The 21,461-nt window shown below is 63.0% G+C and overlaps 6 non-coding genes across 6 annotated transcripts; all 6 read left to right on the top strand.

Annotated features, from left to right (window-relative positions):
* The first annotated feature begins 1,054 nt into the window (after positions 1-1,054).
* Positions 1,055-1,173, top strand: LOC142862114 (5S ribosomal RNA). The gene has a single exon (XR_012913260.1). It is a non-coding gene; the product is annotated as a 5S ribosomal RNA (ribosomal RNA).
* Positions 1,174-4,969: 3,796 nt separating this feature from the next.
* LOC142862113 (5S ribosomal RNA) lies at positions 4,970-5,088 on the top strand. The gene has a single exon (XR_012913259.1). It is a non-coding gene; the product is annotated as a 5S ribosomal RNA (ribosomal RNA).
* A 3,796-nt stretch (positions 5,089-8,884) lies between these two features.
* Positions 8,885-9,003, top strand: LOC142862112 (5S ribosomal RNA). The gene has a single exon (XR_012913258.1). It is a non-coding gene; the product is annotated as a 5S ribosomal RNA (ribosomal RNA).
* A 3,790-nt stretch (positions 9,004-12,793) lies between these two features.
* LOC142862111 (5S ribosomal RNA) lies at positions 12,794-12,912 on the top strand. The gene has a single exon (XR_012913257.1). It is a non-coding gene; the product is annotated as a 5S ribosomal RNA (ribosomal RNA).
* A 3,786-nt stretch (positions 12,913-16,698) lies between these two features.
* LOC142862109 (5S ribosomal RNA) lies at positions 16,699-16,817 on the top strand. The gene has a single exon (XR_012913255.1). It is a non-coding gene; the product is annotated as a 5S ribosomal RNA (ribosomal RNA).
* A 3,786-nt stretch (positions 16,818-20,603) lies between these two features.
* Positions 20,604-20,722, top strand: LOC142862108 (5S ribosomal RNA). Its single transcript, XR_012913254.1, has one exon. It is a non-coding gene; the product is annotated as a 5S ribosomal RNA (ribosomal RNA).
* The last annotated feature ends 739 nt before the right edge of the window (positions 20,723-21,461 follow it).

Here is a 21,461-nt window from a genome sequence, read left to right as displayed (position 1 = left end):
CGCTCTTCTGAATGCCGCTAGCTCGCCACCCACCCACGGGTGAACCTGGTCAGGGTGCTTTCTCTCAGGGGCAGACTCTTTTCCGGGCGGGCTACCGGTGTCTCTGTTTGCTCGTTTCTTTCTTCCATTTCGGGAAAGTCTTCCTTGCTGGGTGTGGAAATCTCCTATGCCTTCCCTCGCCTATTCTGTCAGCTTTAAAATTCTCCTTCAGTTGCCACCCTCACAGATGGATTAGGAAACTCTTTCCGGTGCACTCATTAGTGAAATGACCTCCAGGAAGCTGGAATCCAATATCTAATGGCCGATTTTTAGCGAGTCCACACGCCAGGGTGGTCGGGGTCCAATGCAGCCCCGGCCAGGCCCAGGCCCCTTGGACTGGGCCACAGGAGGACACGGAGGAGGGTCCCGGCCCCCACGAAGCGGTGCCGGCAGTTCTCCACGGGCTTGGGCGTTTTCCAGAGGTAGGAGATGGAGGGGACTGATTTCTTCAGCGCCCCCCAAACCACGCCACCCCACCCCACCCATGGGACACATCCCCAGAGAGAGACGCCCCATACACTGGCTGTGCCCCAGCCCTGGCCCGGGGGAATAGGCGGCAGCCCACCCACAGGGCGAGGGGGGGGGCGCAGCTGAAAGGGGTTGTGGGGGAGGGCGGCCCCTGGCTGGGGTCAAAGGGCGAGCGTCCCGCGCGTGCGCAGTCAGCGGCAGCGACGCGCTGGGGGTGGGCAGCGGGTAGGTGAAGGAGGCCGGGCGAGGAGACGAGGGGGGCTGGGAGGGCTCCACCTTGGCGAGTCCAGCCGTGGAGGCGCATCTTGTGTGAGTGTGAGTGAGTGTGAGTGTGTGTGTGTGTGTATAGAGAGACAGCCCCCCACCCCGCCCCGCCCCGCCCCGCCCCGCCCATCACCCCCGTCCCTGGGAGCCCGCGGGACCGGGCCAGCGAACTCAACCGGCCCGGCCCGGCCCCGCCCGGCGCGGGGCCTGGGGCGGGAGGCGGCGGCGGGGAAGCCCAGAGAGGCTCGGCTTCTCGAGCGGGGCAGGGGCGCCCTCCACCGCCGTCTAGGGCCACACCACCCTGAACGCCCCCGATCTCGTCTGGTCTCGGAAGCTAAGCAGGGTCGGGCCTGGTTAGTACTTGGATGGGAGACCGCCTGGGAATACCGGGTGCCACAGGCTGCTGCTTTTTTTTTTTTTTTTTTTCTTGCCTCTTGTTCTGTCCCCTTTCTGGGAGCGCGGCGGCGGCCCGGGGTGGGGGTCACCCCCACCCTCAGCGCCCGCGCGGTGCCTGGCGCCCCAGCCCGCACCGTGGGGCCTCCTCTTGTCCCAAGCCGCGACACCGCCGCCACGCGGCAGCATGCGTGGCATCTGGACTGTCAGGTCTCAGACCAAAGGTCTGCTCTGTGGGAACCGACACGCTGGAGGAAACCTTGAGAGTCTGAGAGGGGAGGGAGTTCCAGAAGAAGGCCAGGATGTCATTTTGAGGGAGTATGTGACCAGAACTCGTCCCGTTGCTTTTGGGGTTCTATGGGCTACACGCAGGAATCTTTGGTGGTGGCACCTGATGTTGGGGGATCCGGAGTCACACCCAGACCTGCTCCACAGGCCTCCTTTTACTTTTCTCTTCGGATTCATTATTTTTAAAAAGTGTCTCTTACCTCTAGGATTGCATTTTCTTTTCTCTCTCTTTTCAAGCAGATGATGGGAGTACAAGTATTCAGGTGACATGTGTTGCCCGTGCCGCCCTCCCCCCTGTGTTCTTTTTTTTTTTTTTTGAGACAGAGTCTCGTTTTGCTGCCCAGGCTAGAGTGAGTGCCATGGCGTCAGCCTAGCTCACAGCAACCTCAATCTCCGGGCTCAAGCAATCCTGCTGCCTCAGCCTCCCGAGTAGTTGGGACTACAGGCATGCACCACCACGCCCGGCTGTGTTTTTCTATATATATTAGTTGGCCAATTAATTTCTTTCTATTTTTAGTAGAGACGGGGTCTCGCTCTTGCTCAGGCGGGTTTCGAACTCCTGACCTGGAGCAATCCGCCCGGCTCGGCCTCCCAGAGAGCTAGGATTACAGGCGTGAGCCACCGCGCCCGGCCCCCCCTGTGTTCTTATTCATATACCTCTCATGTTGTTCCAGCGTATTGTGGGGGTACCAATGTTAAGGTCGGGTGCCTTGCCCTCTCCAAGCCTCCCCCCTCGGGTCAGAGCTTCAAGTGCGCCCATCCCCCAGTCGGTGCGCACCCACCCCATGCCTAATGGATGTGTATGCCCCTCCCCTCCCCCCACCCGCCCGCCCGACACCCACCCGATGAAGGTGATTCCTCTCTGTCCACTTAGGCGTCCATCCGTTCGTACCAATTTGCTGGTGAGCGCGCTCACGTGGTGCTCGTGTGTCCATTCTTGGGATACTTGGCTTACTGGAACGGGTTCCAGCTCTGGCCAGGAGAACACGAGAGGCGCCCTCTCACCGCTGCTCCTCACAGCCGAATGGCACTCCGTGGTGTCCACGCGCCACATTTTATTGATGCACTCCTGGATGGATGGGCACTCGGGTCGCTTCCACGTCTTTGGGATTGTGAATTGTGCCCTAACTGTAACCCTAACCCTTACCCAGCCCGTCTCCTCTGCCCCTGCCTGACGCACTCCTCCCCGGCCAGGCCCGTCACTGTCCTGGGCCCCCGCCTGACCGGCTCCTCCCCGCCCGGCCGGTCACCGTCCTCTGCCCCTGCCTGACACGCTCCTTCCCGCCCGGCCTCTCACCGTCCTCGGCCCCTGCCTGACCGGCTCCTCCGTCGCCTGGGCCTTCCAAGGGCTTGGTGTGGACGCTGCTTCCAGGAAGCCCTCCAGAAACCCGGCAGCAGGGTGGCCGCAGCAGTCTCCAGCAGCCGTCCCTAAGTCGCGTGAGTGCGGGGGACGTGCCCCCGCTGTGCCGCGGGGGCCCAGCCTGGTGTCTTCCCTGAGGCGCTGCGGCTGCCGGCTGGGCTGCCGCTCCCCGCAAGGGGAGAGCCGCGGAGGTGGGGACCGCCTCCTGATGGGGACGTACACGCAGCTCTCCACGTCGGATTCCGGGGCTCTCTGTCCTGCCCGAAGGCCCAGCTGGCCTGCGGGTCCTTAGAGTGGCAAAAACCTCCGAAAACTGAGACTGAGGGTCCGGTGGGTGTCTGCACTTTTGTGCTGGGCACCCCAGGGAGGCCCGGGGGCTGGCTGGACAACGTGGTCTGCTGGGCGGGGGGGGGGGGGGGGGTTGGAGGAGCAACTGATGCCCTTTGCACTTTGGGTAGCAAGAGTCTGAGGTGTCTCTGAGCCCTGTGCCCTGTGGGGGCGGGGCGGGGGGGAGGAGGAGGAGGAGGAGGAGGAGGTGGGAAGGGCCGGGGCCTGCAGTCCTGTTCCCGGGGTGGCACGGCAAGTGGCTTCTTCCACAGGCTGCTTGGCCTGGGCTCCCTGCACCTGGGCCTTTGGAGGACCGGCCCTGTGCTTGCCAACACTTCCTGCAGGGACCCAGAGCTGGGAGGTGGCATCTCTCAGCCCTGGGTCGGGCAGAGCCCCAGCGGGCCATGCCCACAACCTCTCTCAGCACCGGTCCCCCAGAAGGCTCCTTTGGGACCAGGATTCTCTTGCGGTGACTCTTTAAGGTCTGGCCCCTGGATGGAGGGGCACCAGGAGTAGAGGAGCAGGAAGGGGAAGGGGGTGGCCATGCGAGGGGACACTTTGAGGCCAAGTCCCAGCTTCAGCCTGATCCTCCTGGGAACCCCGCTCTGAGACAAGGAGCCGGGCTTCGCATTCCCACAGCAGCCAGTCGTGGGCTGAGGACACCTGGGGCGTTGGGAACTCCCTGGCTTCTCCTTGGTTTAACATCTAGAGCTGCTTGTGAATCGCGCCGCCACACACACCAGAGTGCAGGTGTCTTCCACACAGACTGCGGGCCTCGCTCTTCTGAATGCCGCTAGCTCGCCACCCACCCACGGGTGAACCTGGTCAGGGTGCTTTCTCTCAGGGGCAGACTCTTTTCCGGGCGGGCTACCGGTGTCTCTGTTTGCTCCTTTCTTTCTTCCATTTCGGGAAAGTCTTCCTTGCTGGGTGTGGAAATCTCCTATGCCTTCCCTCGCCTATTCTGTCAGCTTTAAAATTCTCCTTCAGTTGCCACCCTCACAGATGGATTAGGAAACTCTTTCCGGTGCACTCATTAGTGAAATGACCTCCAGGAAGCTGGAATCCAATATCTAATGGCCGATTTTTAGCGAGTCCACACGCCAGGGTGGTCGGGGTCCAATGCAGCCCCGGCCAGGCCCAGGCCCCTTGGACTGGGCCACAGGAGGACACGGAGGAGGGTCCCGGCCCCCACGAAGCGGTGCCGGCAGTTCTCCACGGGCTTGGGCGTTTTCCAGAGGTAGGAGATGGAGGGGACTGATTTCTTCAGCGCCCCCCAAACCACGCCACCCCACCCCACCCATGGGACACATCCCCAGAGAGAGACGCCCCATACACTGGCTGTGCCCCAGCCCTGGCCCGGGGGAATAGGCGGCAGCCCACCCACAGGGCGAGGGGGGGGGCGCAGCTGAAAGGGGTTGTGGGGGAGGGCGGCCCCTGGCTGGGGTCAAAGGGCGAGCGTCCCGCGCGTGCGCAGTCAGCGGCAGCGACGCGCTGGGGGTGGGCAGCGGGTAGGTGAAGGAGGCCGGGCGAGGAGACGAGGGGGGCTGGGAGGGCTCCACCTTGGCGAGTCCAGCCGTGGAGGCGCATCTTGTGTGAGTGTGAGTGAGTGTGAGTGTGTGTGTGTGTGTATAGAGAGACAGCCCCCCACCCCGCCCCGCCCCGCCCCGCCCCGCCCATCACCCCCGTCCCTGGGAGCCCGCGGGACCGGGCCAGCGAACTCAACCGGCCCGGCCCGGCCCCGCCCGGCGCGGGGCCTGGGGCGGGAGGCGGCGGCGGGGAAGCCCAGAGAGGCTCGGCTTCTCGAGCGGGGCAGGGGCGCCCTCCGCCGCCGTCTAGGGCCACACCACCCTGAACGCCCCCGATCTCGTCTGGTCTCGGAAGCTAAGCAGGGTCGGGCCTGGTTAGTACTTGGATGGGAGACCGCCTGGGAATACCGGGTGCCACAGGCTGCTGCTTTTTTTTTTTTTTTTTTTTTTGCCTCTTGTTCTGTCCCCTTTCTGGGAGCGCGGCGGCGGCCCGGGGTGGGGGTCACCCCCACCCTCAGCGCCCGCGCGGTGCCTGGCGCCCCAGCCCGCACCGTGGGGCCTCCTCTTGTCCCAAGCCGCGACACCGCCGCCACGCGGCAGCATGCGTGGCATCTGGACTGTCAGGTCTCAGACCAAAGGTCTGCTCTGTGGGAACCGACACGCTGGAGGAAACCTTGAGAGTCTGAGAGGGGAGGGAGTTCCAGAAGAAGGCCAGGATGTCATTTTGAGGGAGTATGTGACCAGAACTCGTCCCGTTGCTTTTGGGGTTCTATGGGCTACACGCAGGAATCTTTGGTGGTGGCACCTGATGTTGGGGGATCCGGAGTCACACCCAGACCTGCTCCACAGGCCTCCTTTTACTTTTCTCTTCGGATTCATTATTTTTAAAAAGTGTCTCTTACCTCTAGGATTGCATTTTCTTTTCTCTCTCTTTTCAAGCAGATGATGGGAGTACAAGTATTCAGGTGATATGTGTTGCCCGTGCCGCCCTCCCCCCTGTGTTCTTTTTTTTTTTTTTTTGAGACAGAGTCTCGTTTTGCTGCCCAGGCTAGAGTGAGTGCCATGGCGTCAGCCTAGCTCACAGCAACCTCAATCTCCGGGCTCAAGCAATCCTGCTGCCTCAGCCTCCCGAGTAGTTGGGACTACAGGCATGCACCACCACGCCCGGCTGTGTTTTTCTATATATATTAGTTGGCCAATTAATTTCTTTCTATTTTTAGTAGAGACGGGGTCTCGCTCTTGCTCAGGCTGGTTTCGAACTCCTGACCTGGAGCAATCCGCCCGCCTCGGCCTCCCAGAGAGCTAGGATTACAGGCGTGAGCCACCGCGCCCGGCCCCCCCTGTGTTCTTATTCATATACCTCTCATGTTGTTCCAGCGTATTGTGGGGGTACCAATGTTAAGGTCGGGTGCCTTGCCCTCTCCAAGCCTCCCCCCTCGGGTCAGAGCTTCAAGTGCGCCCATCCCCCAGTCGGTGCGCACCCACCCCATGCCTAATGGATGTGTATGCCCCTCCCCTCCCCCCACCCGCCCGCCCGACACCCACCCGATGAAGGTGATTCCTCTCTGTCCACTTAGGCGTCCATCCGTTCGTACCAATTTGCTGGTGAGCGCGCTCACGTGGTGCTCGTGTGTCCATTCTTGGGATACTTGGCTTACTGGAACGGGTTCCAGCTCTGGCCAGGAGAACACGAGAGGCGCCCTCTCACCGCTGCTCCTCACAGCCGAATGGCACTCCGTGGTGTCCACGCGCCACATTTTATTGATGCACTCCTGGATGGATGGGCACTTGGGTCGCTTCCACGTCTTTGGGATTGTGAATTGTGCCCTAACTGTAACCCTAACCCTTACCCAGCCCGTCTCCTCTGCCCCTGCCTGACGCACTCCTCCCCGGCCAGGCCCGTCACTGTCCTGGGCCCCCGCCTGACCGGCTCCTCCCCGCCCGGCCGGTCACCGTCCTCTGCCCCTGCCTGACACGCTCCTTCCCGCCCGGCCTCTCACCGTCCTCGGCCCCTGCCTGACCGGCTCCTCCGTCGCCTGGGCCTTCCAAGGGCTTGGTGTGGACGCTGCTTCCAGGAAGCCCTCCAGAAACCCGGCAGCAGGGTGGCCGCAGCAGTCTCCAGCAGCCGTCCCTAAGTCGCGTGAGTGCGGGGGACGTGCCCCCGCTGTGCCGCGGGGGCCCAGCCTGGTGTCTTCCCTGAGGCCCTGCGGCTGCCGGCTGGGCTGCCGCTCCCCGCAAGGGGAGAGCCGCGGAGGTGGGGACCGCCTCCTGATGGGGACGTACACGCAGCTCTCCACGTCGGATTCCGGGGCTCTCTGTCCTGCCCGAAGGCCCAGCTGGCCTGCGGGTCCTTAGAGTGGCAAAAACCTCCGAAAACTGAGACTGAGGGTCCGGTGGGTGTCTGCACTTTTGTGCTGGGCACCCCAGGGAGGCCCGGGGGCTGGCTGGACAACGTGGTCTGCTGGGCGGGGGGGGGGGGGGGGGTTGGAGGAGCAACTGATGCCCTTTGCACTTTGGGTAGCAAGAGTCTGAGGTGTCTCTGAGCCCTGTGCCCTGTGGGGGCGGGGCGGGGGGGAGGAGTAGGAGGAGGAGGAGGAGGTGGGAAGGGCCGGGGCCTGCAGTCCTGTTCCCGGGGTGGCACGGCAAGTGGCTTCTTCCACAGGCTGCTTGGCCTGGGCTCCCTGCACCTGGGCCTTTGGAGGACCGGCCCTGTGCTTGCCAACACTTCCTGCAGGGACCCAGAGCTGGGAGGTGGCATCTCTCAGCCCTGGGTCGGGCAGAGCCCCAGCGGGCCATGCCCACAACCTCTCTCAGCACCGGTCCCCCAGAAGGCTCCTTTGGGACCAGGATTCTCTTGCGGTGACTCTTTAAGGTCTGGCCCCTGGATGGAGGGGCACCAGGAGTAGAGGAGCAGGAAGGGGAAGGGGGTGGCCATGCGAGGGGACACTTTGAGGCCAAGTCCCAGCTTCAGCCTGATCCTCCTGGGAACCCCGCTCTGAGACAAGGAGCCGGGCTTCGCATTCCCACAGCAGCCAGTCGTGGGCTGAGGACACCTGGGGCGTTGGGAACTCCCTGGCTTCTCCTTGGTTTAACATCTAGAGCTGCTTGTGAATCGCGCCGCCACACACACCCGAGTGCAGGTGTCTTCCGCACAGACTGCGGGCCTCGCTCTTCTGAATGCCGCTAGCTCGCCACCCACCCACGGGTGAACCTGGTCAGGGTGCTTTCTCTCAGGGGCAGACTCTTTTCCGGGCGGGCTACCGGTGTCTCTGTTTGCTCGTTTCTTTCTTCCATTTCGGGAAAGTCTTCCTTGCTGGGTGTGGAAATCTCCTATGCCTTCCCTCGCCTATTCTGTCAGCTTTAAAATTCTCCTTCAGTTGCCACCCTCACAGATGGATTAGGAAACTCTTTCCGGTGCACTCATTAGTGAAATGACCTCCAGGAAGCTGGAATCCAATATCTAATGGCCGATTTTTAGCGAGTCCACACGCCAGGGTGGTCGGGGTCCAAAGCAGCCCCGGCCAGGCCCAGGCCCCTTGGACTGGGCCACAGGAGGACACGGAGGAGGGTCCCGGCCCCCACGAAGCGGTGCCGGCAGTTCTCCACGGGCTTGGGCGTTTTCCAGAGGTAGGAGATGGAGGGGACTGATTTCTTCAGCGCCCCCCAAACCACGCCACCCCACCCCACCCATGGGACACATCCCCAGAGAGAGACGCCCCAGACACTGGCTGTGCCCCAGCCCTGGCCCGGGGGAATAGGCGGCAGCCCACCCACAGGGCGAGGGGGGGGCGCAGCTGAAAGGGGTTGTGGGGGAGGGCGGCCCCTGGCTGGGGTCAAAGGGCGAGCGTCCCGCGCGTGCGCAGTCAGCGGCAGCGACGCGCTGGGGGTGGGCAGCGGGTAGGTGAAGGAGGCCGGGCGAGGAGACGAGGGGGGCTGGGAGGGCTCCACCTTGGCGAGTCCAGCCGTGGAGGCGCATCTTGTGTGAGTGTGAGTGAGTGTGAGTGTGTGTGTGTGTGTATAGAGAGACAGCCCCCCACCCCGCCCCGCCCCGCCCCGCCCCGCCCATCACCCCCGTCCCTGGGAGCCCGCGGGACCTGGCCAGCGAACTCAACCGGCCCGGCCCGGCCCCGCCCGGCGCGGGGCCTGGGGCGGGAGGCGGCGGCGGGGAAGCCCAGAGAGGCTCGGCTTCTCGAGCGGGGCAGGGGCGCCCTCCGCCGCCGTCTAGGGCCACACCACCCTGAACGCCCCCGATCTCGTCTGGTCTCGGAAGCTAAGCAGGGTCGGGCCTGGTTAGTACTTGGATGGGAGACCGCCTGGGAATACCGGGTGCCACAGGCTGCTGCTTTTTTTTTTTTTTTTTTTTTTGCCTCTTGTTCTGTCCCCTTTCTGGGAGCGCGGCGGCGGCCCGGGGTGGGGGTCACCCCCACCCTCAGCGCCCGCGCGGTGCCTGGCGCCCCAGCCCGCACCGTGGGGCCTCCTCTTGTCCCAAGCCGCGACACCGCCGCCACGCGGCAGCATGCGTGGCATCTGGACTGTCAGGTCTCAGACCAAAGGTCTGCTCTGTGGGAACCGACACGCTGGAGGAAACCTTGAGAGTCTGAGAGGGGAGGGAGTTCCAGAAGAAGGCCAGGATGTCATTTTGAGGGAGTATGTGACCAGAACTCGTCCCGTTGCTTTTGGGGTTCTATGGGCTACACGCAGGAATCTTTGGTGGTGGCACCTGATGTTGGGGGATCCGGAGTCACACCCAGACCTGCTCCACAGGCCTCCTTTTACTTTTCTCTTCGGATTCATTATTTTTAAAAAGTGTCTCTTACCTCTAGGATTGCATTTTCTTTTCTCTCTCTTTTCAAGCAGATGATGGGAGTACAAGTATTCAGGTGACATGTGTTGCCCGTGCCGCCCTCCCCCCTGTGTTCTTTTTTTTTTTTTTTTGAGACAGAGTCTCGTTTTGCTGCCCAGGCTAGAGTGAGTGCCATGGCGTCAGCCTAGCTCACAGCAACCTCAATCTCCGGGCTCAAGCAATCCTGCTGCCTCAGCCTCCCGAGTAGTTGGGACTACAGGCATGCACCACCACGCCCGGCTGTGTTTTTCTATATATATTAGTTGGCCAATTAATTTCTTTCTATTTTTAGTAGAGACGGGGTCTCGCTCTTGCTCAGGCTGGTTTCGAACTCCTGACCTGGAGCAATCCGCCCGCCTCGGCCTCCCAGAGAGCTAGGATTACAGGCGTGAGCCACCGCGCCCGGCCCCCCCTGTGTTCTTATTCATATACCTCTCATGTTGTTCCAGCGTATTGTGGGGGTACCAATGTTAAGGTCGGGTGCCTTGCCCTCTCCAAGCCTCCCCCCTCGGGTCAGAGCTTCAAGTGCGCCCATCCCCCAGTCGGTGCGCACCCACCCCATGCCTAATGGATGTGTATGCCCCTCCCCTCCCCCCACCCGCCCGACACCCACCCGATGAAGGTGATTCCTCTCTGTCCACTTAGGCGTCCATCCGTTCGTACCAATTTGCTGGTGAGCGCGCTCACGTGGTGCTCGTGTGTCCATTCTCGGGATACTTGGCTTACTGGAACGGGTTCCAGCTCTGGCCAGGAGAACACGAGAGGCGCCCTCTCACCGCTGCTCCTCACAGCCGAATGGCACTCCGTGGTGTCCACGCGCCACATTTTATTGATGCACTCCTGGATGGATGGGCACTCGGGTCGCTTCCACGTCTTTGGGATTGTGAATTGTGCCCTAACTGTAACCCTAACCCTTACCCAGCCCATCTCCTCTGCCCCTGCCTGACGCACTCCTCCCCGGCAAGGCCCGTCACTGTCCTGGGCCCCCGCCTGACCGGCTCCTCCCCGCCCGGCCGGTCACCGTCCTCTGCCCCTGCCTGACACGCTCCTTCCCGCCCGGCCTCTCACCGTCCTCGGCCCCTGCCTGACCGGCTCCTCCGTCGCCTGGGCCTTCCAAGGGCTTGGTGTGGATGCTGCTTCCAGGAAGCCCTCCAGAAACCCGGCAGCAGGGTGGCCGCAGCAGTCTCCAGCAGCCGTCCCTAAGTCGCGTGAGTGCGGGGGACGTGCTCCCGCTGTGCCGCGGGGGCCCAGCCTGGTGTCTTCCCTGAGGCCCTGCGGCTGCCGGCTGGGCTGCCGCTCCCCGCAAGGGGAGAGCCGCGGAGGTGGGGACCGCCTCCTGATGCGGACGTACACGCAGCTCTCCACGTCGGATTCCGGGGCTCTCTGTCCTGCCCGAAGGCCCAGCTGGCCTGCGGGTCCTTAGAGTGGCAAAAACCTCCGAAAACTGAGACTGAGGGTCCGGTGGGTGTCTGCACTTTTGTGCTGGGCACCCCAGGGAGGCCCGGGGGCTGGCTGGACAACGCGGTCTGCTGGGCGGGGGGTTTGGAGGAGCAACTGATGCCCTTTGCACTTTGGGTAGCAAGAGTCTGAGGTGTCTCTGAGCCCTGTGCCATGTCGGGGGGGGGGGTGCGGGGCGGAGGAGGAGGAGGAGGAGGTGGGAAGGGCCGGGGCCTGCAGTCCTGTTCCCGGGGTGGCACGGCAAGTGGCTTCTTCCACAGGCTGCTTGGCCTGGGCTCCCTGCACCTGGGCCTTTGGAGGACCGGCCCTGTGCTTGCCAACACTTCCTGCAGGGACCCAGAGCTGGGAGGTGGCATCTCTCAGCCCTGGGTCGGGCAGAGCCCCAGCGGGCCATGCCCACAACCTCTCTCAGCACCGGTCCCCCAGAAGGCTCCTTTGGGACCAGGATTCTCTTGCGGTGACTCTTTAAGGTCTGGCCCCTGGATGGAGGGGCACCAGGAGTAGAGGAGCAGGAAGGGGAAGGGGGTGGCCATGCGAGGGGACACTTTGAGGCCAAGTCCCAGCTTCAGCCTGATCCTCCTGGGAACCCCGCTCTGAGACAAGGAGCCGGGCTTCGCATTCCCACAGCAGCCAGTCGTGGGCTGAGGACACCTGGGGCGTTGGGAACTCCCTGGCTTCTCCTTGGTTTAACATCTAGAGCTGCTTGTGAATCGCGCCGCCACACACACCGCCGTCACACACACCCGAGCGCAGGTGTCTTCCGCACAGACTGCGGGCCTCGCTCTTCTGAATGCCGCTGGCTCGCCACCCACCCACGGGTGAACCTGGTCAGGGTGCTTTCTCTCAGGGGCAGACTCTTTTCCGGGCGGGCTACCGGTGTCTCTGTTTGCTCGTTTCTTTCTTCCATTTCGGGAAAGTCTTCCTTGCTGGGTGTGGAAATCTCCTATGCCTTCCCTCGCCTATTCTGTCAGCTTTAAAATTCTCTTTCAGTTGCCACCCTCACAGATGGATTAGGAAACTCTTTCCGGTGCACTCATTAGTGAAATGACCTCCAGGAAGCTGGAATCCAATATCTAATGGCCGATTTTTAGCGAGTCCACACGCCAGGGTGGTCGGGGTCCAATGCAGCCCCGGCCAGGCCCAGGCCCCTTGGACTGGGCCACAGGAGGACACGGAGGAGGGTCCCGGCCCCCACGAAGCGGTGCCGGCAGTTCTCCACGGGCTTGGGCGTTTTCCAGAGGTAGGAGATGGAGGGGACTGATTTCTTCAGCGCCCCCCAAACCACGCCACCCCACCCCACCCATGGGACACATCCCCAGAGAGAGACGCCCCAGACACTGGCTGTGCCCCAGCCCTGGCCCGGGGGAATAGGCGGCAGCCCACCCACAGGGCGAGGGGGGGGCGCAGCTGAAAGGGGTTGTGGGGGAGGGCGGCCCCTGGCTGGGGTCAAAGGGCGAGCGTCCCGCGCGTGCGCAGTCAGCGGCAGCGACGCGCTGGGGGTGGGCAGCGGGTAGGTGAAGGAGGCCGGGCGAGGAGACGAGGGGGGCTGGGAGGGCTCCACCTTGGCGAGTCCAGCCGTGGAGGCGCATCTTGTGTGAGTGTGAGTGAGTGTGAGTGTGTGTGTGTGTGTATAGAGAGACAGCCCCCCACCCCGCCCCGCCCCGCCCCGCCCCGCCCATCACCCCCGTCCCTGGGAGCCAGCGGGACCCGGCCGGCGAACTCAACCGGCCCGGCCCGGCCCGGCGCGGGGCCTGGGGCGGGAGGCGGCGGCGGGGAAGCCCAGAGAGGCTCGGCTTCTCGAGCGGGGCAGGGGCGCCCTCCGCCGCGGTCTAGGGCCACACCACCCTGAACGCCCCCGATCTCGTCTGGTCTCGGAAGCTAAGCAGGGTCGGGCCTGGTTAGTACTTGGATGGGAGACCGCCTGGGAATACCGGGTGCCACAGGCTGCTGCTTTTTTTTTTTTTTTCTTGCCTCTTGTTCTGTCCCCTTTCTGGGAGCGAGGCGGCGGCCCGGGGTGGGGGTCACCCCCACCCTCAGCGCCCGCGCGGTGCCTGGCGCCCCAGCCCGCACCGTGGGGCCTCCTCTTGTCCCAAGCCGCGACACCGCCGCCACGCGGCAGCATGCGTGGCATCTGGACTGTCAGGTCTCAGACCAAAGGTCTGCTCTGTGGGAACCGACACGCTGGAGGAAACCTTGAGAGTCTGAGAGGGGAGGGAGTTCCAGAAGAAGGCCAGGATGTCATTTTGAGGGAGTATGTGACCAGAACTCGTCCCGTTGCTTTTGGGGTTCTATGGGCTACACGCAGGAATCTTTGGTGGTGGCACCTGATGTTGGGGGATCCGGAGTCACACCCAGACCTGCTCCACAGGCCTCCTTTTACTTTTCTCTTCGGATTCATTATTTTTAAAAAGTGTCTCTTACCTCTAGGATTGCATTTTCTTTTCTCTCTCTTTTCAAGCAGATGATGGGAGTACAAGTATTCAGGTGACATGTGTTGCCCGTGCCGCCCTCCCCCCTGTGTTCTTTTTTTTTTTTTTTTTGAGACAGAGTCTCGTTTTGCTGCCCAGGCTAGAGTGAGTGCCATGGCGTCAGCCTAGCTCACAGCAACCTCAATCTCCGGGCTCAAGCAATCCTGCTGCCTCAGCCTCCCGAGTAGTTGGGACTACAGGCATGCACCACCACGCCCGGCTGTGTTTTTCTATATATATTAGTTGGCCAATTAATTTCTTTCTATTTTTAGTAGAGACGGGGTCTCGCTCTTGCTCAGGCTGGTTTCGAACTCCTGACCTGGAGCAATCCGCCCGCCTCGGCCTCCCAGAGAGCTAGGATTACAGGCGTGAGCCACCGCGCCCGGCCCCCCCTGTGTTCTTATTCATATACCTCTCATGTTGTTCCAGCGTATTGTGGGGGTACCAATGTTAAGGTCGGGTGCCTTGCCCTCTCCAAGCCTCCCCCCTCGGGTCAGAGCTTCAAGTGCGCCCATCCCCCAGTCGGTGCGCACCCACCCCATGCCTAATGGATGTGTATGCCCCTCCCCTCCCCCCACCCGCCCGACACCCACCCGATGAAGGTGATTCCTCTCTGTCCACTTAGGCGTCCATCCGTTCGTACCAATTTGCTGGTGAGCGCGCTCACGTGGTGCTCGTGTGTCCATTCTCGGGATACTTGGCTTACTGGAACGGGTTCCAGCTCTGGCCAGGAGAACACGAGAGGCGCCCTCTCACCGCTGCTCCTCACAGCCGAATGGCACTCCGTGGTGTCCACGCGCCACATTTTATTGATGCACTCCTGGATGGATGGGCACTCGGGTCGCTTCCACGTCTTTGGGATTGTGAATTGTGCCCTAACTGTAACCCTAACCCTTACCCAGCCCGTCTCCTCTGCCCCTGCCTGACGCACTCCTCCCCGGCCAGGCCCGTCACTGTCCTGGGCCCCCGCCTGACCGGCTCCTCCCCGCCCGGCCGGTCACCGTCCTCTGCCCCTGCCTGACACGCTCCTTCCCGCCCGGCCTCTCACCGTCCTCGGCCCCTGCCTGACCGGCTCCTCCGTCGCCTGGGCCTTCCAAGGGCTTGGTGTGGATGCTGCTTCCAGGAAGCCCTCCAGAAACCCGGCAGCAGGGTGGCCGCAGCAGTCTCCAGCAGCCGTCCCTAAGTCGCGTGAGTGCGGGGGACGTGCCCCCGCTGTGCCGCGGGGGCCCAGCCTGGTGTCTTCCCTGAGGCCCTGCGGCTGCCGGCTGGGCTGCCGCTCCCCGCAAGGGGAGAGCCGCGGAGGTGGGGACCGCCTCCTGATGGGGACGTACACGCAGCTCTCCACGTCGGATTCCGGGGCTCTCTGTCCTGCCCGAAGGCCCAGCTGGCCTGCGGGTCCTTAGAGTGGCAAAAACCTCCGAAAACTGAGACTGAGGGTCCGGTGGGTGTCTGCACTTTTGTGCTGGGCACCCCAGGGAGGCCCGGGGGCTGGCTGGACAACGCGGTCTGCTGGGCGGGGGGTTTGGAGGAGCAACTGATGCCCTTTGCACTTTGGGTAGCAAGAGTCTGAGGTGTCTCTGAGCCCTGTGCCATGTCGGGGTGGGGGTGCGGGGCGGAGGAGGAGGAGGAGGAGGTGGGAAGGGCCGGGGCCTGCAGTCCTGTTCCCGGGGTGGCACGGCAAGTGGCTTCTTCCACAGGCTGCTTGGCCTGGGCTCCCTGCACCTGGGCCTTTGGAGGACCGGCCCTGTGCTTGCCAACACTTCCTGCAGGGACCCAGAGCTGGGAGGTGGCATCTCTCAGCCCTGGGTCGGGCAGAGCCCCAGCGGGCCATGCCCACAACCTCTCTCAGCACCGGTCCCCCAGAAGGCTCCTTTGGGACCAGGATTCTCTTGCGGTGACTCTTTAAGGTCTGGCCCCTGGATGGAGGGGCACCAGGAGTAGAGGAGCAGGAAGGGGAAGGGGGTGGCCATGCGAGGGGACACTTTGAGGCCAAGTCCCAGCTTCAGCCTGATCCTCCTGGGAACCCCGCTCTGAGACAAGGAGCCGGGCTTCGCATTCCCACAGCAGCCAGTCGTGGGCTGAGGACACCTGGGGCGTTGGGAACTCCCTGGCTTCTCCTTGGTTTAACATCTAGAGCTGCTTGTGAATCGCGCCGCCACACACACCGCCGTCACACACACCCGAGCGCAGGTGTCTTCCGCACAGACTGCGGGCCTCGCTCTTCTGAATGCCGCTGGCTCGCCACCCACCCACGGGTGAACCTGGTCAGGGTGCTTTCTCTCAGGGGCAGACTCTTTTCCGGGCGGGCTACCGGTGTCTCTGTTTGCTCGTTTCTTTCTTCCATTTCGGGAAAGTCTTCCTTGCTGGGTGTGGAAATCTCCTATGCCTTCCCTCGCCTATTCTGTCAGCTTTAAAATTCTCTTTCAGTTGCCACCCTCACAGATGGATTAGGAAACTCTTTCCGGTGCACTCATTAGTGAAATGACCTCCAGGAAGCTGGAATCCAATATCTAATGGCCGATTTTTAGCGAGTCCACACGCCAGGGTGGTCGGGGTCCAATGCAGCCCCGGCCAGGCCCAGGCCCCTTGGACTGGGCCACAGGAGGACACGGAGGAGGGTCCCGGCCCCCACGAAGCGGTGCCGGCAGTTCTCCACGGGCTTGGGCGTTTTCCAGAGGTAGGAGATGGAGGGGACTGATTTCTTCAGCGCCCCCCAAACCACGCCACCCCACCCCACCCATGGGACACATCCCCAGAGAGAGACGCCCCATACACTGGCTGTGCCCCAGCCCTGGCCCGGGGGAATAGGCGGCAGCCCACCCACAGGGCGAGGGGGGGGCGCAGCTGAAAGGGGTTGTGGGGGAGGGCGGCCCCTGGCTGGGGTCAAAGGGCGAGCGTCCCGCGCGTGCGCAGTCAGCGGCAGCGACGCGCTGGGGGTGGGCAGCGGGTAGGTGAAGGAGGCCGGGCGAGGAGACGAGGGGGGCTGGGAGGGCTCCACCTTGGCGAGTCCAGCCGTGGAGGCGCATCTTGTGTGAGTGTGAGTGAGTGTGAGTGTGTGTGTGTGTGTATAGAGAGACAGCCCCCCACCCCGCCCCGCCCCGCCCCGCCCCGCCCATCACCCCCGTCCCTGGGAGCCAGCGGGACCCGGCCGGCGAACTCAACCGGCCCGGCCCGGCCCGGCGCGGGGCCTGGGGCGGGAGGCGGCGGCGGGGAAGCCCAGAGAGGCTCGGCTTCTCGAGCGGGGCAGGGGCGCCCTCCGCCGCCGTCTAGGGCCACACCACCCTGAACGCCCCCGATCTCGTCTGGTCTCGGAAGCTAAGCAGGGTCGGGCCTGGTTAGTACTTGGATGGGAGACCGCCTGGGAATACCGGGTGCCACAGGCTGCTGCTTTTTTTTTTTTTTTCTTGCCTCTTGTTCTGTCCCCTTTCTGGGAGCGAGGCGGCGGCCCGGGGTGGGGGTCACCCCCACCCTCAGCGCCCGCGCGGTGCCTGGCGCCCCAGCCCGCACCGTGGGGCCTCCTCTTGTCCCAAGCCGCGACACCGCCGCCACGCGGCAGCATGCGTGGCATCTGGACTGTCAGGTCTCAGACCAAAGGTCTGCTCTGTGGGAACCGACACGCTGGAGGAAACCTTGAGAGTCTGAGAGGGGAGGGAGTTCCAGAAGAAGGCCAGGATGTCATTTTGAGGGAGTATGTGACCAGAACTCGTCCCGTTGCTTTTGGGGTTCTATGGGCTACACGCAGGAATCTTTGGTGGTGGCACCTGATGTTGGGGGATCCGGAGTCACACCCAGACCTGCTCCACAGGCCTCCTTTTACTTTTCTCTTCGGATTCATTATTTTTAAAAAGTGTCTCTTACCTCTAGGATTGCATTTTCTTTTCTCTCTCTTTTCAAGCAGATGATGGGAGTACAAGTATTCAGGTGACATGTGTTGCCCGTGCCGCCCTCCCCCCTGTGTTCTTTTTTTTTTTTTTTTTGAGACAGAGTCTCGTTTTGCTGCCCAGGCTAGAGTGAGTGCCATGGCGTCAGCCTAGCTCACAGCAACCTCAATCTCCGGGCTCAAGCAATCCTGCTGCCTCAGCCTCCCGAGTAGTTGGGACTACAGGCATGCACCACCACGCCCGGCTGTGTTTTTCTATATATATTAGTTGGCCAATTAATTTCTTTCTATTTTTAGTAGAGACGGGGTCTCGCTCTTGCTCAGGCTGGTTTCGAACTCCTGACCTGGAGCAATCCGCCCGCCTCGGCCTCCCAGAGAGCTAGGATTACAGGCGTGAGCCACCGCGCCCGGCCCCCCCTGTGTTCTTATTCATATACCTCTCATGTTGTTCCAGCGTATTGTGGGGGTACCAATGTTAAGGTCGGGTGCCTTGCCCTCTCCAAGCCTCCCCCCTCGGGTCAGAGCTTCAAGTGCGCCCATCCCCCAGTCGGTGCGCACCCACCCCATGCCTAATGGATGTGTATGCCCCTCCCCTCCCCCCACCCGCCCGCCCGACACCCACCCGATGAAGGTGATTCCTCTCTGTCCACTTAGGCGTCCATCCGTTCGTACCAATTTGCTGGTGAGCGCGCTCACGTGGTGCTCGTGTGTCCATTCTCGGGATACTTGGCTTACTGGAACGGGTTCCAGCTCTGGCCAGGAGAACACGAGAGGCGCCCTCTCACCGCTGCTCCTCACAGCCGAATGGCACTCCGTGGTGTCCACGCGCCACATTTTATTGATGCACTCCTGGATGGATGGGCACTCGGGTCGCTTCCACGTCTTTGGGATTGTGAATTGTGCCCTAACTGTAACCCTAACCCTTACCCAGCCCGTCTCCTCTGCCCCTGCCTGACGCACTCCTCCCCGGCCAGGCCCGTCACTGTCCTGGGCCCCCGCCTGACCGGCTCCTCCCCGCCCGGCCGGTCACCGTCCTCTGCCCCTGCCTGACACGCTCCTTCCCGCCCGGCCTCTCACCGTCCTCGGCCCCTGCCTGACCGGCTCCTCCGTCGCCTGGGCCTTCCAAGGGCTTGGTGTGGATGCTGCTTCCAGGAAGCCCTCCAGAAACCCGGCAGCAGGGTGGCCGCAGCAGTCTCCAGCAGCCGTCCCTAAGTCGCGTGAGTGCGGGGGACGTGCCCCCGCTGTGCCGCGGGGGCCCAGCCTGGTGTCTTCCCTGAGGCCCTGCGGCTGCCGGCTGGGCTGCCGCTCCCCGCAAGGGGAGAGCCGCGGAGGTGGGGACCGCATCCTGATGGGGACGTACACGCAGCTCTCCACGTCGGATTCCGGGGCTCTCTGTACTGCCCGAAGGCCCAGCTGGCCTGCGGGTCCTTAGAGTGGCAAAAACCTCCGAAAACTGAGACTGAGGGTCCGGTGGGTGTCTGCACTTTTGTGCTGGGCACCCCAGGGAGGCCCGGGGCCTGGCTGGACAACGTGGTCTGCTGGGCGGGGGGGGGGTTGGAGGAGCAACTGATGCCCTTTGCACTTTGGGTAGCAAGAGTCTGAGGTGTCTCTGAGCCCTGTGCCCTGTGGGGGCGGGGCGGGGGGGAGGAGGAGGAGGAGGAGGAGGAGGTGGGAAGGGCCGGGGCCTGCAGTCCTGTTCCCGGGGTGGCACGGCAAGTGGCTTCTTCCACAGGCTGCTTGGCCTGGGCTCCCTGCACCTGGGCCTTTGGAGGACCGGCCCTGTGCTTGCCAACACTTCCTGCAGGGACCCAGAGCTGGGAGGTGGCATCTCTCAGCCCTGGGTCGGGCAGAGCCCCAGCGGGCCATGCCCACAACCTCTCTCAGCACCGGTCCCCCAGAAGGCTCCTTTGGGACCAGGATTCTCTTGCGGTGACTCTTTAAGGTCTGGCCCCTGGATGGAGGGGCACCAGGAGTAGAGGAGCAGGAAGGGGAAGGGGGTGGCCATGCGAGGGGACACTTTGAGGCCAAGTCCCAGCTTCAGCCTGATCCTCCTGGGAACCCCGCTCTGAGACAAGGAGCCGGGCTTCGCATTCCCACAGCAGCCAGTCGTGGGCTGAGGACACCTGGGGCGTTGGGAACTCCCTGGCTTCTCCTTGGTTTAACATCTAGAGCTGCTTGTGAATCACGCCGCCACACACACCAGAGTGCAGGTGTCTTCCGCACAGACTGCGGGCCTCGCTCTTCTGAATGCCGCTAGCTCGCCACCCACCCACGGGTGAACCTGGTCAGGGTGCTTTCTCTCAGGGGCAGACTCTTTTCCGGGCGGGCTACCGGTGTCTCTGTTTGCTCGTTTCTTTCTTCCATTTCGGGAAAGTCTTCCTTGCTGGGTGTGGAAATCTCCTATGCCTTCCCTCGCCTATTCTGTCAGCTTTAAAATTCTCCTTCAGTTGCCACCCTCACAGATGGATTAGGAAACTCTTTCCGGTGCACTCATTAGTGAAATGACCTCCAGGAAGCTGGAATCCAATATCTAATGGCCGATTTTTAGCGAGTCCACACGCCAGGGTGGTCGGGGTCCAAAGCAGCCCCGGCCAGGCCCAGGCCCCTTGGACTGGGCCACAGGAGGACACGGAGGAGGGTCCCGGCCCCCACGAAGCGGTGCCGGCAGTTCTCCACGGGCTTGGGTGTTTTCCAGAGGTAGGAGATGGAGGGGACTGATTTCTTCAGCGCCCCCCAAACCACGCCACCCCACCCCACCCATGGGACACATCCCCAGAGAGAGACGCCCCATACACTGGCTGTGCCCCAGCCCTGGCCCGGGGGAATAGGCGGCAGCCCACCCACAGGGCGAGGGGGGGGCGCAGCTGAAAGAGGTTGTGGGGGAGGGCGGCCCCTGGCTGGGGTCAAAGGGCGAGCGTCCCGCGCGTGCGCAGTCAGCGGCAGCGACGCGCTGGGGGTGGGCAGCGGGTAGGTGAAGGAGGCCGGGCGAGGAGACGAGGGGGGCTGGGAGGGCTCCACCTTGGCGAGTCCAGCCGTGGAGGCGCATCTTGTGTGAGTGTGAGTGAGTGTGAGTGTGTGTGTGTGTGTATAGAGAGACAGCCCCCCACCCCGCCCCGCCCCGCCCCGCCCCGCCCATCACCCCCGTCCCTGGGAGCCCGCGGGACCGGGCCAGCGAACTCAACCGGCCCGGCCCGGCCCCGCCCGGCGCGGGGCCTGGGGCGGGAGGCGGCGGCGGGGAAGCCCAGAGAGGCTCGGCTTCTCGAGCGGGGCAGGGGCGCCCTCCGCCGCCGTCTAGGGCCACACCACCCTGAACGCCCCCGATCTCGTCTGGTCTCGGAAGCTAAGCAGGGTCGGGCCTGGTTAGTACTTGGATGGGAGACCGCCTGGGAATACCGGGTGCCACAGGCTGCTGCTTTTTTTTTTTTTTTTTTTTTTGCCTCTTGTTCTGTCCCCTTTCTGGGAGCGCGGCGGCGGCCCGGGGTGGGGGTCACCCCCACCCTCAGCGCCCGCGCGGTGCCTGGCGCCCCAGCCCGCACCGTGGGGCCTCCTCTTGTCCCAAGCCGCGACACCGCCGCCACGCGGCAGCATGCGTGGCATCTGGACTGTCAGGTCTCAGACCAAAGGTCTGCTCTGTGGGAACCGACACGCTGGAGGAAACCTTGAGAGTCTGAGAGGGGAGGGAGTTCCAGAAGAAGGCCAGGATGTCATTTTGAGGGAGTATGTGACCAGAACTCGTCCCGTTGCTTTTGGGGTTCTATGGGCTACACGCAGGAATCTTTGGTGGTGGCACCTGATGTTGGGGGATCCGGAGTCACACCCAGACCTGCTCCACAGGCCTCCTTTTACTTTTCTCTTCGGATTCATTATTTTTAAAAAGTGTCTCTTACCTCTAGGATTGCATTTTCTTTTCTCTCTCTTTTCAAGCAGATGATGGGAGTACAAGTATTCAGGTGATATGTGTTGCCCGTGCCGCCCTCCCCCCTGTGTTCTTTTTTTTTTTTTTTTGAGACAGAGTCTCGTTTTGCTGCCCAGGCTAGAGTGAGTGCCATGGCGTCAGCCTAGCTCACAGCAACCTCAATCTCCGGGCTCAAGCAATCCTGCTGCCTCAGCCTCCCGAGTAGTTGGGACTACAGGCATGCACCACCAC

This window comes from Microcebus murinus, chromosome 18 (assembly GCF_040939455.1).
Source record: "Microcebus murinus isolate Inina chromosome 18, M.murinus_Inina_mat1.0, whole genome shotgun sequence".
Taxonomy (NCBI): domain Eukaryota; kingdom Metazoa; phylum Chordata; class Mammalia; order Primates; family Cheirogaleidae; genus Microcebus; species Microcebus murinus.
The sequence above is the reverse complement of the archived record's forward strand: the minus strand, read 5'-3'. Positions and strand labels throughout refer to the sequence as shown.